This window comes from Rhinatrema bivittatum, chromosome 5 (genome assembly GCF_901001135.1).
Source record: "Rhinatrema bivittatum chromosome 5, aRhiBiv1.1, whole genome shotgun sequence".
Classification (NCBI taxonomy): domain Eukaryota; kingdom Metazoa; phylum Chordata; class Amphibia; order Gymnophiona; family Rhinatrematidae; genus Rhinatrema; species Rhinatrema bivittatum.
Genome location: NC_042619.1, coordinates 164,760,050 through 164,777,601, shown reverse-complemented (window position 1 = coordinate 164,777,601; position 17,552 = coordinate 164,760,050).

Sequence of the window (17,552 nt, the reverse complement as noted above, 5' to 3'; positions counted from 1 at the left end):
ACCAAAAATTAAGTTTGACATAAAGTTGTATGCTATAAAAGGTGAATTTTCAAAACAGTATGGGGTAGATTTTAAAAAGGTGAGCGCGGGCATACATGTGCGCACGCTACCGAGGCACACACAAGTTATAAAATTAGGGGTCGGCGCTCACAACCTTGCGCACGCCAAGCCGCACTGCCTTCCCCGTTCCCTTCCCCCTAACCTGACCTTCCCACCCCTTCCCCTAACCTTTCCTCCCCCTAGTCCTACTCTAATCCCCCCCAAATTTTTATTTTACCTTTTGCGCCTGCTTCTGGGCAGGCGCAAGTTGCACAATGGCCACTGTGTTGGAGGCCTCTGGCCCCACCCCCGCCCCACCCCCGGACCACCCCTTTACTAAAGCCCCAGGACTTACACGTATCCCGGGCTTTATGCGTGTCACCGGGCCTTTTTAAAATAAGCCTAGCACGCGTAAGACGGATTTACGTGCATAACCTTTTTAAAATCCGGCCCTATGAGTGTAAAATTAGTATATACATGTGTAAGTAGCCTATATTTGCATATTCCATATTTTATAAAAGTAAAAAATATATGCAGCATGATACTCTCAATCCTGCCCCTCCAGCCACGAGCCCTTATTAAACTCGTGGCTGGAGGGGCAGGACAAAAGGAAAAAAGAAAAATAAAACACAAGGGCTCTCCAGTCTTGCACCTTAGCCATGACAGCTCTTCTCTAGACTTCCTTCCTCTACCAGCTCCAGTCCCACACAGCCAACGTATGCCCTCCTGATCCACACAGCCAACGTATGCCCTCCTGATCATGATGGCCAGTGCCAAAGGGCTTTTTCAGGGGCATAGATGCCCTCACTCACAGTAGGTAGAAATTATGTTTTTATTCCGTCTATAATTTCTTACATTGTCCTTAGTGTAATTATAGTAATTCAACAAAGCAGTTATTTACAGACATAAACTGAACCAAATATTGCCAGAAAAATGAATGACAAATGTTTGAGAGAAGGTAAAGTGTTTGGTAAAGAGGGTCACATACCAGCAATACAATTTTCTACACATGAATAGCCCTTATCTTCATATTTGTCACATTCTAGGCACATGCAGAGCAATTAACTTTTTTTTTTCAGATTTAGCTCACTTCTTTTCATTGTAGCTCAAGGTGAGATATATTTGGGTATAGTTAGGTATTTTATCTGTCCCCAAAAGGCTTACAGTCTAAGGGGGTCATTCATTTAGCTATGTTAGGGCTTTACAATTTGGTATATGCCTTTATCTAGAAATAATGGGTCATATTTTAAATACCATACACTGGGCCTCATTTTCCAAGCTGCTCGCACGTGATACCAGGATGGGGGCAGAGTCAGGGCGGAGTCGGCCCTGGAAGAGGAGGAGTTGGGGCATCACCGGGGCCGACTCTGCGCCGACGCCGCTGACAGTGAAAAGGTAGGTGCCTTTTCGCTGCCTATTTTGCTCCCAATAGCTACACCTCCTATGGTGGCGCTATTGTGGTGCGATCGCTGCCAGCTAGCGCAGGCCCGCCCTCCGTTTTGGCCCCCCGCCCCTCATCTTCTAAAGTATCGCAGGCCTGCGATACTTTAGAAAATGAGGCCCATTATCTTCTGCCACTATTAAAATGATCTCATTTGCAAACCTTTCTGGGGCAAAAAAATAGGCCTTTATCCAGTTGGTACCATTTTGAAGATGACAGAGATGGAATGATACATTGAGGGGACACTGTAGAATCCACTGGCCCACCAGGGACTTAAAGGTAGTCTGTATCTAGCAATGTCATCAACCTTAGCTCTTCATGAATTTAATTTCTTGCTGAATATTGCATTATGAGATTCAGTTGTGATTGCAATGTTATATCCAAACTCTCATTACAGCAGTGAGTCTTTCTTAAGTCTTTAAAAAGTTGTTCATTGACATTGGTATTTAGTTATAGTAGTCTGTCCTTCATGGTGTTTCTGCTCTATGGCATATCCTTGATTTATTTAATAATTTTAGCCCTTTAAAGTAATAAAACAAAGATTCTCTACACTTAATCATGGCCTTTTTAATATATTCACCATCTGTAAAGGTTCTCTGTGTTTCACAATGCAGTACATAATTAAAACTAGTACCTGTTAAATTGCAGGATGTCTTAACAATTTTTTTAATTAGATTAGCTGGTAAAATTCCTTACTGCTTTTGTCAAAACTTCATCCCATTCTGCCATTATAGAAAGCAAATCATAATAAGATTCAAAAGTCTGTTATTTTCCATACTACATTATCTGAATCTATAGAGCACAAAATTTTACCATTTTAACTGCCCACACTATTGGAAAATTTCTACTGTCCACTGTCCCACCTGTCAATTTTCCATCAGTTTAGGTTTTTTTAAAAAGCTAAGATTAAAAATACATTTCAGGGTGATTCAAGATGGCTGACAAGTGATTAATTTTGTTGAGTTGTTATTGCTGAATTATTTTACCTGTGGTTGTTTTTCTTCTCTCATAAACAGAAGATTCCCTCCAATGTCTCTTGGCCATTGCAACTTCAGCAAATCACTATTGTTGAACATCTATCTGTGGCCCCAAGTAGCTCACTCAGGCCTGGATTCTCTAAGGTCGCAGACCTTAGAGAATCCAGCAGTAACAGGGGGTGGGGGGTGAAGCGGGGGGTGGTCCTGCGATAGCCGGCAGCGATCGCACCTCCACGGTGCGATCGCTGCCGGCTTTCGCGCTGAATAACTACACCATGGGGGTCATTCTCTAACGCTATCGCATGCGATAGCTAGCTCGGGGCAGAGTCGGCCCCGGAAGAGGAGGAGTCGGGGCGGCACCGGGGCCGATGCTGTGGACACATCGCTGGCGGCGAAAGATAAGATTCCTTATTGCCGCCAGTTTCGCGCCGAATAACTACACCTTTTATGGTGTAGTTATTCGGTGCAAAAGCTGGCAGCGATCGCACCGCAGAGGTGCGATCGCTGCCAGCTATCGCAGAACTGCCCCCCCATTTCGCCACCCTGCCCCCCCCCCCATTACTGCCGGATTCTCTAATGTCTGTGACCTTAGAGAATCCAGGCCCATAAAAGGTGTAGTTATTCGGTGCGAAACTGGCGGCGATAAGGAATCTTACCTTTCGCCGCCAGTGATGTGTCCACAGCGTCGGCCCTGGTGCTGCCCCGACTCCTCCTCTTCTGGGGCCGACTCCGCCCTGTCTCCTCCACGAACTAGCTATCGCACATGAAAAGGGACTTTTTGCGTGCGATAGCGTTAGAGAATGACCCCCTCAGTGATTCAGTTGTTTGGCCTGACTTGGAAGCAGCTGACCTGCTAGATCTTGAAGTCTTGGCCAAAGTAAGCAGGCTGTTCCTCTAAAGCCAAACAGTGGTGGTGCAGCTATACTAGTGGCAGTAGACCTGGATGTGGTTGAGAAGTTAGCACCTTTGGAGGGAGATCAGTCTGCTCCAGACACAGTTCAGGGAAGTACTGTGCTATCCAGAATAGAGACTCAACAGATTTCAATGCAAGCGATTCCTGCAGAGGAAGAGATTGGTATGATGGCCAACCCTGTTCAGGACCTGACTCAAGTTTTAGGGCAGGTTCTAATGCCTCTTCTGTTTCTATCTCAGGACTGACTTAGAAGTCTCCTTATTAAACTTGCAGCTATTACTCTTGAATCAGTTTGGATAGATATAACTTCACTGGAAGAAACATATGATTTAATTGCTTCAGAATCTTACAAGAAGATTCAGACATACTTAAAGGAACAGAAATGGGTTCAGACATCCTCTATTCAAGGGGGATTATATATATTTTTTATATTTAATCATATTTGATTACTCGCCATATCAGAATATCTATCATAGGGCTTCATTTACTAATCATTTTACCCATAGACACAGAATGGGAAAAAAGGCCTATAGTAAGATACAATAAAATAATTTTACAATATACAAAATAAAACTAATAATACCATATAGAAAAACAAAAAGCAAAAAAGCAGATAAAATACCATTGTACACATGCAAATTCAATTTATATTAGAAAATATGACCACAAATTCTCTCTTAGTTATAATCCAACTTGTTGCAGCTAAACTATTTATCCTAAGCTTTGATTAAATAGCCATGCTTTAAAACTGCTTGCAGAATTTTAAATAATTATTTTACTCCTTAATCTTAATAAGTAACGTAGTCTACATAAATGGAGCGTAAAGCTAATGTAAGATAAAACTATTGTCCATGATAAAAAAGAAAATCTTGAAAATGTTGCAAGAGAGCTCAATCTCTGTGTGATTAATTTCCCCAGGGTACCTTTGGACCTCTTCAGAAAGTATTTTCAAGAGGTTTTAAAGGTCCCAAGAGAATCTATTCTTCATGTTATCAAGGTCTATTCTATATTTTACCCTCCGGGAGAAGACTGGAGGAACAGGAAGGAGAGATGAACTTGACTATGGACAGTTTGGATTTGTCTGGACTTTTGGAATAGTCATCAGTGGGTGAAGTGAAAAGAGCCACCTTGTTGATTACGTTTGTTTTTCCTCAAGACCGGCACAATATAATGTAGCTCTTTTTTGCAATAGACACTTTGTTTTATGGGCAGAACATTTTGATTTTCTATGTTTTAGGGAAGAGGTTTTCCAGCCACTTTGCCTTTAGTCCTGTGGTCTCCTTTTGTAGAAATCAAGCCTTCCTGCAATAGATGCTTTGTAGAGAGATTCAGCATAATATCTGAGTCAAGACTCGTGCCCTGGGGCAGAAGCAATCCATAAGGGTCCAAAACAGTAGCCCCTTTAATCCAGAGGCCTCTAATATATTCACAGAAGCAAGAGTTCCAAAGAGAATTAGATCAGGGTTTTGTATGCACATTTGAATTACCCTTCATGTAGGTAAGGGCTGCTTCTGCAGAGTTTAAACCTCACAGCAGAAATTAAAGGAAACTATTAATAGAGTTGCAGTTTAGGGTGTTGCATTCACCCTTGCAATGCACTTAATCTAGGCAAGGGCTGCTTCTGTAGCTTTCCAATCTCAAGGAAGCAATTAAAGAAAACTATTAACATTGCAATTCAGGGTTTTGTATCTTCACTTGCAATAAACTTAATCTAGGCAAGTGTTTTTTTTCTTCAGGGTTTAAATCTCCAGGCAGTAATTAAAGGAAACTATCAACAATGCTGCAATGCAAGTTTTTTTTTAACCACACCTGTAGTGCACTAAATCCAAGCTCGGTCTGTTTCTGCAGAGTTTAAACCTCAAAGCAGCAATTCAAGACAACTATTAATATTGCAGTTCAGAGTTCGGTATTCTCACATGCAGTGCACTTAATCTGGGTAAGTGCTGCTTCTGCAGAATTCCAACCTCAAGGCAGCAATTAAAGAGAACTTATTAACAACATTGCAATTCAGGGTTTTGTATCCACACTTGCAATACATTTAATCTGAGCAAAGACTGCTTCTTGCAGAGTTCCAATCTCAAGGCAGCAATTATAGAAAACTATTAACAGTGTTGCAGTCCCAGGTTTTTGTAGCCACACTGGCAAAAATCTTAAGCTAGGCAAGTGCTGATTCTGCAGAGTTTCAATCTCAAAGCAACAATTAAAGAACACTATTAATAATATTGCAGTTCAGAGTTTTGTACCATCATGTGGGTCAGTTCCCTGCCTATCAGGTGGTTCTCTTAGGGCCCAGCCTCCTCAGGCTTCACTCCTACCTGCCTCCCATCAATCTATGCTTGTCTGAGGAAGCTTGAGAAATGTAGTTTTAGGTAGTTTTTCCCTATCCTAAGTTTCCTATACTTTGACCTGGCCCTGTAAGTTTGTTTTATTATTATTATTATTATTATTATTATTATTATTATTTTTGAGTAGGGACAAAGGGAGTCATCTCATCTCCATCCCACCAGACCTGTGTAAAACTACCCAGGAATGGAGGAAAAAAATATTGCAATATATCAGGAGGTCATCTCTATGGGGCGGATTTTAAAACGAGCGCGAATAGCCTACTTTTGTTTGCGCTCCAGGCGCAAACAAAAGTACGCTGGATTTTAGTAGATACGCGTGGAGCCGCGCGTATCCGCTAAAATCCTGGATCGGCGCGCGCAAGGCTATCGATTTCGTATAGCCGGCGCGCGCCGAGCCGCGCAGCCTACCCCCGTTCCCTCCAAGGCCGCTCCGAAATCGGAGCGGCCTCGGAGGGAACTTTCCTTTGCCCTCCCCTCACCTTCCCTTCCCTTCCCCTACCTAACCCACCCGCCCAGCCCTGTCTAAACCCCCCCCTTACCTTTGTCGGGGGATTTACGCCTCCCGGAGGGTTTTTTGTCTCAAATTTACGCCTCCCGGAGGGAGGCGTAAATCCCCGCGCGTCAGCGGGCCTCCTGCGCGCCGGGACGCGACCTGGGGGCGGGTCTGGAGGGCGTGGCCACGCCCCCGGGCCGCCCCGGGCCGTAGCCACGCCCCCGGAACGCTCCCGACACGCCCCGAAAACGCCGCGCGGTTCGGGCCCGCCCCCCCCCGACACACCCCCGACACGCCCCCTCCGAAAACCCCGGGACTTACGCGAGTCCCAGGGCTCTGCGCGCGCCGGGAGGCCTATGTAAAATAGGCTTCCCGGCGCGCAGGGCCCTGCTCGCGTAAATCCGCCAGGTTTTGGGCGGATTTACGCGAGCAGGGCTCTGAAAATCCGCCCCTATGTGTGTAGAATTTTTATTATGTTTTCCTTGAAAATGTTTGCTTAAAATGGTTAATGTCACTTAGTTTTTGAGCACTCTCCATTAAGAATGGGACAGTCAAGGGTAAGTTTGTCCAATTTAGATTAGTAGGTTGATGTAATGTAATGATGAAAAATGTGATCATATTCACACTTTATATTTTGCTTTTCTTTTTTTTTATTGCTCATTTATGTCAACTTCTGAGACCTTTCCTTTGGATTTATGTGGACTTTGATTTATGCTATTATACTGTTGTAATTTTGTTTATAAAAAATTATTCATTTGTACCTTATTTCTGTTTTTTTGTCTCAAGTGTTATATTTGATAAATAAATACATTTTATATTAAATGTATTTATAATAAATAAAAAGAGCATAAAAAAGAATATATTTCAATATTTAAAATATAAAATTCATTTTAGAGGACTAAGTCTTGGAGGTCTATATACTAAAGTAAAAATTTATTTTGCAAATGGGTCCATTCATCAAGCAAACAATCATGTAAAATGACCGAAAATGTAGTTATCTTTTTTGGATTTCTCTCCAGGAAATTTCACATGCAAGTTTGCTACCTGCATGGGTAGCAAACCTGTATGTGAATGAGGGCCCTTGCAGCAGTACAACCTAAACTCTAAGCAGATCTATGCTATAATTTTGTGTGACTGACTTTTGTTTTTCAGTTCAAGAACCAGCAGTTGCACATTTATCACAAATAAGTTACAAAACAAATTAATTCTGAGCAAGTAACAGGAGAAATGGGAAATCACCCCTTCTTGTAAACCCATTGGGGTAGATTTACAAAAAATGCGCGTTCGCGTACTTTTGTTGGCGCACCAGTCGCAAACAAAAGTACGCTGGATTTTAGTAGATACGCGCGTAGCCGCGCGTATCTGCTATAATCCAGGATCAGCGCGCGCAAGGCTGCCGATTTTGTGCAGCCGGCGGGCGCCGAGCCGCACAGCCTGCCTCTGTTCTCTCCAAGGCCACTTCGAAATCGGAGCGGCCTCGGAGGGAACTCGCTTTTGCCCTCCCCTCACCTTCCCCTCCCTTCCTCTATCTAACCCACCCCCCCGGCCCTATCTAAACCCCCCCTACCTTTGTCGGGGGATATACGCCTCCCGGAGGGAGAAGTAAATCCCCGTGCGCCAGCGGGCCGCTAGCGTGCCGAGATGCGACCCGGGGGCGGTTCCGGAGGGCACAACCACGCCCCCGGACCACCCCGGGCCGAAACCATGCCCCCGGGCCCGCCCCCGAAACGCCGCATCCCACCCCCAAAACGCCGCACCGATCGGCCCCGCCCCCGACATGCCCCCCTCGAAAAACCCCGGGACTTACGCGAGTCCCGGGGCTCTGCATGCGCCGGTAGGCCTATGGGAAATAGGCGTGCCAGCGCCAGCGCCCTGCTCGCGTAAATCTGGGCGGATTTACGCGAGAAGGGCTTTTAAAATCTGCCCCATTGTGACCAAGGTCCTGGCTTAGAAAGGGGAAAGGGTATCAGGCCAGCTGTATCTTGGAAACCAAAAACAAAAATGGAAAACAAAGTGATAGCCGTGACACACGGGCCATTATATTATTTCTATTAGCTTTTGTAACATCATTGGTCCTTTGGATTGCAATTACATATAACTAGGAAAATTATTTGCTTATCAATTTGTTTTCAATAAAAATATTTGTTTCTAAATAAATATGTTACTTGAAATTTTGTTCGTAACACATGCTGCTAAAATTACCCCAGAGCCATTTGCCAACTCTGGCACACATGTCCTATTATGCCATCGCTATTCTAGGCAAAAGGAAACAGGGGGAACCATCAGAAGATCCTGTAAATATGCCATTTTTGATCCAAAATAGTAAGGAGCTGTTCACCTTGGTATCAGCTTAGGACCATAATTCCAATTTCTCCAGGAAGAACGTGCTGAGTTATTAAGACCTTGATTACCACTTCTTATATTCATAGCAGGCAATGTGAGAGAAACACTTTTGTAATGTAGTCATAAAAAACATGCAATCTAGAACAAATAATTATTGGTATTAGCTCTCTAGGCTAGGAAAGGAGCAATAAATCTTGGTTGGTGATTCTAGAAGGAATTCCTAGGGTAATATCTTCTGATTTCAGCAACTATTTAAGGGTTAATTCAAAAATATACTCTGTAGAGTGTTCAACCTCTTAACTCCTATCTCCTCTATGGAACAATATGTTAACCAGCCCACAGCCTTAGGTATGTACTACTCAGATATTATCTCATGCTGAAGACCATACCTTCCTTTTTTTCATAGACCAGGTACCCCCATGTTCTTATTCATACCATCATTTTTTGTTACAGCCTGATATTCAACACAACATGCTCAGACCCCTCACATTCTGCCATGGCTCCATTATATGACTCTGCCATTCCATTGGCAGTTCTTCGTGAAAATGCACAGGGATGCATTGGTGAAGGAGAAAAGAATTGTAACCTCCTGGATTATTCTGGAAGATTAGTCTAAATATTTGGGATTAGAGAAAAAAATTGAGTAAAACTGGCAGCGAGCATGAGGTCATTTGGGATTACAGAATAAAACTGAGTAATGCTGCAAAGTGCATGAGGTCACCAGATAGAGATAGAGATAAATAACGTCTATACATTATTAATATTTGTATATTGAACATTTCACTCGCCTGGTTCCAATGTCTGGAGATTACTATTTTCACTTTGAAAGATAATGCTTTTCTTTCATCAAATAATAAGTTATGGCTTGAGTTTTAGTTGGACAGGAAAAAATGGCTCCCTTTGTATTGTCTGTTTTACCATATATAATATGGTAGCACTATATGCAGGTTGGAGGAAGTGATTACTCTCAATTACATATACTCACAGTAGATTAGAGTACTTTAATCTTAAATAAGTTTAGTTCATGCACAGTACAGGCAATATACAAGTAATTGATTCCTTCCAATCTAAGAAAATTAAATAATTTTAATTACACATCTTATTATGAATTTTTTTCTTAAATTAACAAACTAGATAAGAATACCAGTAAACTATCAGCTGTTGAGAATTAAGCTAATATGCAAACATATTAAATACAAATTGCAAGGGACATTTAGGCTACAAGGCAAGGTAAAAGACATTAGGAAAAAAGTAATTAATGAAACACTGAATCAAAAAGTCAATAACAAAATTTACTATCTATCATGGTTAAATGGCTTAAACAGGTAAATAAAAGAACATTTTAAAGCATTTATTTTCTTTTGGAACTGACAGTGCTGGTATGCTTTGACTAACAAGTCAGGCACTCTACAAACACATATTGCAAGCTTTTTCCTACAACACAATTCATACCGCTTCATTTCCATCTGTGGAGGTAAATGTATGGACTTGTTCAAGTTGGATGTCTAGTGTCTGCAGGTTGTACTGCCCTCTGTCATCTTATTAATTACTGTATGCCCAGTGAAAATAGAACTGAAGATAGCAAATTTATAGATGAACATACAGTAGAAAGGACTTTTGAGAAGTCAAGTTGACTAACTTGTCCGTTAATTAATCACTTTGGGGTAGATTTTCAAAATGTTGCACTCGTAAGTCCCGGGGATTTACTTGTGTGGCCGGGCTTATGTGCGCCGGGCCAATTTTCAAAGGCCCGGCCATGTACGTAAATCCCTGGGATGCGTGTAAGTCCCGGGGCTTCGGGAAAGGGGCGGGGAGAGGGTGGGGTGGTCCGGGGTGTGGCATGGCTAGAGGCGCCTGGCACAGCGGCCATTTGCCACTGTGCCAGGGGACTGCGTGCCAGTAGGGTGCCAGCGTGCGCAAACTATGCCTGCTCAAAGCAGGTGCAAAAGGTAAGACAAAGATTGGGGGAGGGGTTAGGATAGGGCTAGGGGGTGGGAAGGTTAGGGGAAGGGGTAGGAAGGATAGTATAGGGAGTAGGAAAGTTCCCTCCCAGGCCCCTCCTAAATTGGAGTGGACTGGGAGGGAACTGCAGAAGGCTGTGTGTGTCGGCGAACACAGGTTATAAAATCGCGTGCCCATGTGTGCACGCCGGGTAGCGCATGCACATGGACGCATGCTCACAAGTTTTGAAAATCTACCCCTTTGTATTTTAATAATCGCAAGTCTATGATGCAAAAATGGCAGTCATATAAAAATAATTGTGATATTGTGGGATCACAAAAAACAATAGGGTTTCAAAAATGCTAAGAAAGTGGGACTTCAGAGTATCTTTCTGGCCTCCATTAATTCAGGTAATTTGAACAGATTCCCAAGTTCAGCTATTTTAAAACATTATTCAGTTTAAATGAGTAAACAAATCTTCACATCCTACTTTAAAGATATACTCCTGAGACATTGTTCATATCTTAGATCATTCAGATAAAATGCCTGACAGTAACTTTTAAACGGATGTGTGGGTGCACACGTGCAGGCGTTCGTCGGCCAGCACCCAGGGATGCGGCCATTTTATTACATAAGCACGTATATGTGCGCATGTTATAAAATGGGTGACTGCACACATATACGCACAATTTTAAGTGTACACATGTCTATGCAAGCAAATGCTGCTTCTATCACGTAAGTGGGTGGATTTTAAAAGACAAGCGTGCCGGCGCCATTGCGAGTTTTACCGGTTCATTCCCAGTTTGTGCAGGTAAGGAATAGGATTTCCAAACCCTCCTAATTTAATAGTCTTCCTTCTCCCCTGTTAGCCCTGACCCTTAAAATCCTGCCGATCTATCTATTTATCTTTGTTTTATTACTTACATGTCCTCCATAGCAGAAGTAAAGTTACATGGCAGGGGACCCCAGTGCACACCTGTGCGCATAAGTATTTTCACTCTAATTTGAGGCTGAAATGCAGAAATGCACATGCCCCACCCAGACCCCACCCCTTTTTGGGAACATTTCATTTCTGCACCTAGTGGGAGTTAGACTCATACTTGGGAGGCTTTTAAAATCTGCTCGGCATGCACCGGCCTGACATATTCACATATCTCCCGATTTTGGCATGCGTCGGGCTTTTAAAATTTGCCTTTTAGTGTACAATTTTAGGGTGATTCATGATCTGAGCTATTGATTATGTTTTCAGACTCTTTTCATGCTCTACTCTCCACATTTTCCTCCCTCATTCCCTCACTCCTCTGAATGATACTGTGTACAGCTGGAATAGAAGCAGAGGAAAGGCAATGGAGGTACTCAAACCATGAGAATTTGGAGCAAAACAAAATAAAAGAATGTTGATAGTGACACTGCAACAAAAACATACCCCTTTTCGCTTTTTAAAAGTATGTTCAGTCATATGACTATGGGGAGTCTTGTCTATGTAACTTAATGATTTTTCTCTTTTCATACATAAAAAATACCAAAATGTTTAACAGAGCATTAAACATATCAATCTATTATTTATGGTAAACTATATTTTATAAAATTATAGTTAAAACCACAAGATGACAACTATTGCAGTTACATTTTGCATTGTCAATTAGGCTAGCTAATACTAAAATGCGACATGCCAGAGGGACACATCCTTAGGGAGGATTTTGCTAAGGATCTTAGGACTTCAGCTAGGTGTGGTTCCTCATCAGAGAATACATCTCTGGATTTTTTCCTTTTTTGTGACTTTGGGTTTTATAGGTAAGAAGAGAAAGGGTCATAATATGATTTTCCGATCAGAGTTTCTGTACCTTAGTATTCCACTGACTATAGACCACTTTGTTAAGACTGTCCTCTAGAATCAGTCAATCGATGGGACTTCATGGTCTTGCTGTTTCTACATCTAACTTAGCTATGGTAAATGTGTCACTCAGCCTCTTCCACTAAGACATTCCAGTGTTGCAGGGTGGTTGATGCAGAACTTACAGTTAAAGAAGTTGAGGTCCATTTCTCTGCCTCAGTTGATTGGTGGGGAATCCTCTGTTTTATTGGGATCTGCTGCAATTAACCAAATGTCTATTCCAACCCTTCAGTGCAACTTTCATAGTTTAGGAGCCCATCCTCATTTTACTAAGACAACAGTGGTAATATCGGAATCCTTGTGGACTGCAATTGATGGTTTAGAGCAGGCTCTAAATGTAAAGATAGATTCAGTCATGTTATCATTTTCTGATAACATGAAGAAAACATGTACAAAGATTTAAGCACCACATATTTTGGGTGCTTTTGTTCCCATGTGATTTGATGTATGTTGGACACACAAAGAGATCTGTTAAAATCCAACTGATCAAACATCGGTGTTGTCTAAACAATATGGGCCCAAAATTCAAAGTGCATTCAGCAGTATTTAGCTGGATAAGAGAGATTTATGCAGCTAAGTAGCAGCCACTGAATATGCACCCATGTTCAGTGGCTGCTGTTTACTTGTATAAGCCTTTTATATAGCTAAAAAGTTAGCAACATAAGAAGTGGGCAAAAAGTGGGCAGAGCAGGATGGAGCAAGTTAGCTGTACAACTTATGCAGTTAACTGCCGATATTCGGACTTAGCTGCATAAGTTGTATGGCTAGGCTAGATGTGCCATAAACAGGTCTAAACTTAGCCGGTTAGACATATATGGCTAAACACTCAATTATAAGCATACATTCAGCGGCACAGCCATGCCGCTGAATATACATCATAACTTAGCTAGATAAAGTTGTAACCGGATAAGTTACTTAACTGGCCAGTTTTGAATATTGACCCATATGAATGTTCAAACTCCTATTGTTTCACATTGCCTGCAAATGAAACATATATTTGCCATATGACGGATGATTTTAGATAAAGTAGTGAAGTCTCCTCAAGGCAGGGTGATATTAATGCATTGTTACATTTCTGAGAACAACATTGGATTTTGCCTTAGATACTATCAACTCTAGAGCTTCGTTTTTCTGGCTCGGGTTGGGTTTCGGTTCGGGCGCTTCGTGGGAAGCTCCTAGCATGTGACAGGGGCTGACCAATGGCACCGGTAGCCCCAGTGACATCATAAGGGTAAGGCTACCGGCGCCATTTTAAGTCATAGCAGGCCCAACAGCATCAAGGGAGAGATCGCTCATGGAACCCCGCTGAACCACCAGGGACTTTTAGTAAGTCTTGGGGAGGGATCGGGATGGTGGGGGGGGGGTGTAAGAAAGTAAAATTTAAGGGTTGGGGTGGTTTTTTTTGTTTTTTTTTTAATAAATGTGCCCCTCCCCAGCACTAACCCAAAAAACAAATTTTCCCTGAAGCTCGGGGAAAATCCGTTTCATGGTTCAGGTCCCCCCGAACCACAATGAATTAGGCAATTTCATTGAAATTGCCTAATTCGTAATAAATTAATGCACATCTCTAATCAACTCTAACAGCTTAAATAATGAATTGAAGTAGTACACAAACACTCCGTTATACAATTAGATCATGGATATCTGCACAAATTAACAATGATGTTTTCTGTTATTGTTAATTTTGTGCAGGTATCCATGACGTAATTGTATAAAAGAGCATTTGTCTTGTTCTTTGTAGCATTGAAAAGGAGTAGTGACATAGAATCAGAAGTGATATAAACTGATTAAGATGGATGACAGAAGAGTGCCCTGATGTTGACTTATATGACTGAAGACTCCCCTGATGCACATGTTTTCAGTAGATATCGAAATATGGCCTATGTCAGGACTTTATTTATTTATTTATTTATTTATTTATTTATTTAAGGCTTTTATATACCGACTTTCTTGATACAGATCAAATCAACTCGGTTTACATCGAACGAAGCAGAACTATAACCAACCATATAACAAGTGACAATTTGAAGGAGCATAAAAGTTACATTCTAACAAGGTTGCCTTAACTGGGAGAAGGAAAAAAAGAGGGGGAGAACGAAGATAGATTACTATATACAATAAATAAAATACTATTTACAATGGAGAATGGGAGGGAGGCATGATAATTCTAAATCAGGCTGTTGGGCTATTGGCAGGGAATACTTTGCATGGAATATCAGGATTCTTTGTTTGGTGCTGTTTTCATCTCAAAGGTAAGTACTACATTGTTTTTTTTTTTTTTACAAATTTGATATAGTATTTGATTACTGGAATTGGAACATGAGGAATTTTATTGCATTAAAATATAACTATGAGATTTTATGTATGAATGATTAAAATATTGTATGGCTTTATATAAGGCAGTGCCCCTATGTTCTTCCTTAAACCACTATAAGACCATGCTAGGTGCCTGGTCCGCTTTAATTCCCCTTGTGAAAAAAGGCTCTGTGGGTGGGACCCAGCAGAGGAGGAATAAGAGCTGGGATCCAGGTGGGAATAGTGAGACCAGGCCCAGGTCTCCAGGAGGAAGGCTACTCCTGTAGAATATTGCTGTCCAAACATTGAGCTGTTTCAAAGCTATGTGAATACTGAGGGAAGCAATACTATATTGTGAGAAATTGCAGAACACTGTTCTGAAGGTAAAGGCAGTCTACAAATGTGTATATGTTAAAGTTGCAAATAAAGTGTTTTAAGAAAGTCTGAAGTCAGACTAAGTTTGTGCCTCCAGGCCTGAGGGATCTCTTCTCAGTCTCACATATGGTGTCATGCATGGGATTCTTTCTTTAAACCTAGTACAGAGGAAACCCCAGCCTACAAAGAAATGTTTGTTGGATGTGTGGCCTTCCAGAAGCAGTTTGGAGGCCAAATGTTGAGAAAAAAGAAGCAAAGTGTCTGTTTGGAGTACAGAGAGATGTGAAGATGACCTTTTATTCTGAAATGAAATACTGAAAACAGGGGACCTGTGTCTCTAAAACAAAGTACAGAGCTTAGGGGTGCACAGAATATGGTGGCTTCTGAAAGGATGTGGCTCAGAAGTTGAACTGAAGAAAAAAAGTTTGAGGTAGAGAGGAATCTGTGCAAGGGCATGGTTGCAGGGACAGCCAGAAAGTGGCAGGTTTGAACCAGATAAAGAGAGAAGCTCTGCTGGATGTAGATATAGATTTAATAATAAGCAAATTAATGCTGGTCATGCAGGGTTTTTTTTAAATTTTCCTTTGAAAAGAAAAGAGAGTAAACCACTGGTGCAGCAAGGATGTGCTCAGCACAGTGTAGCCCTGGAAGAGCTGCTAGAGTGAGCTGTGAGTGCAGTGAATGGAAATAGGATGGGACCCTCTTCCAGCAAGCAAGCTATTCTGCAGTTCAAGGAGTGAAGCCACAGGAAAAACCTGGAACAGTAAGAGTACTACAGTAACAGCTAAAGCAAAAGCAGCCAGAGAGCTGAAAGGAAAGAACAGCCATGTATTTCTGTGCAATGGAAGTTCCCAAGTGCCAGGTCAGAGGGAGGACCTGAAGGTTGAGGTTTGGCAGTTGGAAAGGCCAGCCAGAGTAATGGAGTGAGGGAACTCACTCCCAAGAGTCCAGGCCAGACAAGAGAGTGAATACCTAGACTGGCTGGACAAAGAGTGCTACTAATTCCTGGAGGAACTGGACAAGTTGCTGGCAGAGATGTCCCATGGTGCTGCAGGTGGTCCTGAGGAAGACCCTGTAGGATGCCCAAGCACTATCAGGAGTCCAGAGACTGCTACCCTGAAAAGCCCAGAGAAGTGGGCTGCAAAGAACTCTGAGAGAAGGATCACAGAGAGCCCTGGGGAGAGCAACATAGACTGCCCAGAATGAAGCAGTATTGAGAAGTCTGAAGTTGGAGCTACAGAGGGTCTTGATGAAGACCTTGTAGGCTGCCCAAACACTACCATGAGTCCAGAAACAGCTCCCATGAGAAGCCCAGACAGAGAGAGTATATAAAGGCAAGTGAGAAACACCACAGAAAGCTGTGAGAAAGACCCCAGCAAGTGAAACTGCAGAGGAGAACCTATAGGAAGGAAATGTAGAGAGCCCAGCAGGTGGTACTGTTGAGACCCCATCAAGTGAGGCTGCAGAGGAGGAAAGACCCTCAGAGAACCCAGAGGGTGGTCCTGAAGAGACCCCAGCGAGTGAGGCTGTGGATGAGCCAGTGACCAGCATGGGCAAGTGGCCAGAAAGTGCTGAGGGAATACCAAAAGATACACTTATGAATGCACTATAGCTAATCCAAGAAGTTCTGCTGGGATGGAATTTAAACCTTGAGCCTGCAAGATATTTGATTAAAGGACAGGGGGTACAGGCAGAACATTGGATGGTGGTAGGACAGTCTAGGTTTATCTTGGAAGGTGGGGGTGAGCATAACACTAGAAACCTAACCCCAAGCCTAACTGGTGGGTGGCCAGATAAGAGGGGCTAGGGAGGTGTGGAACTCCATTTAATGGGATCCAAGGGGAGTGAAAATGCTCAGACCAACAGGTCCAAGCTGAGAGGGGGGGTATGTGAGGCAGGGTCCCCTTAAATAGGTGCAGGATAAGGCTATGTGCCTGGTCCCCATTAATTCCCCTTGTGAGAAAGAACTCTGTGGGTGGGGCCCAGCAGGAGAGGAATAAGAGCTGGGATCCAGGTGTGGATAATCAGATTATGCCCAAGTCTCCCGGAGGAAGGCAGCTCCTGTAGAATATTGCTGTCTAAACAATGCTGTGTGACTACTGAAGGAAGCGGTACTAAACGGTGAGTAATTGGAGTACACTGTTCTGAAGATAAAGACAGTTTACTAATGTGTAGATGTTAAAGCTGCAAATAAAGATTAAATTGTTTTAAGAAAAACTGGAGTCAGACTAAGGGGGCATTTATCAAAATGCGATAAGGCATTTTTGCATGCATAAAGCCCTGTTAATGCATGCGAAAACGTGTTTAACTCATGTGATCGCACCATATGGTGCGATGCAAATTCAGAAAATAGGAGGAGTGGAGCGTGGGCTAGCCTGTCTGCAAAGAGCTATTGCACAGCTGTAATGCCAATTTTAACTACACCTCTTTGAATTGTGTTAGGCTGTGTGATGTAAGGTTTCATTGCCATGTCTCCCATAAGGCCTATTTTGTGTG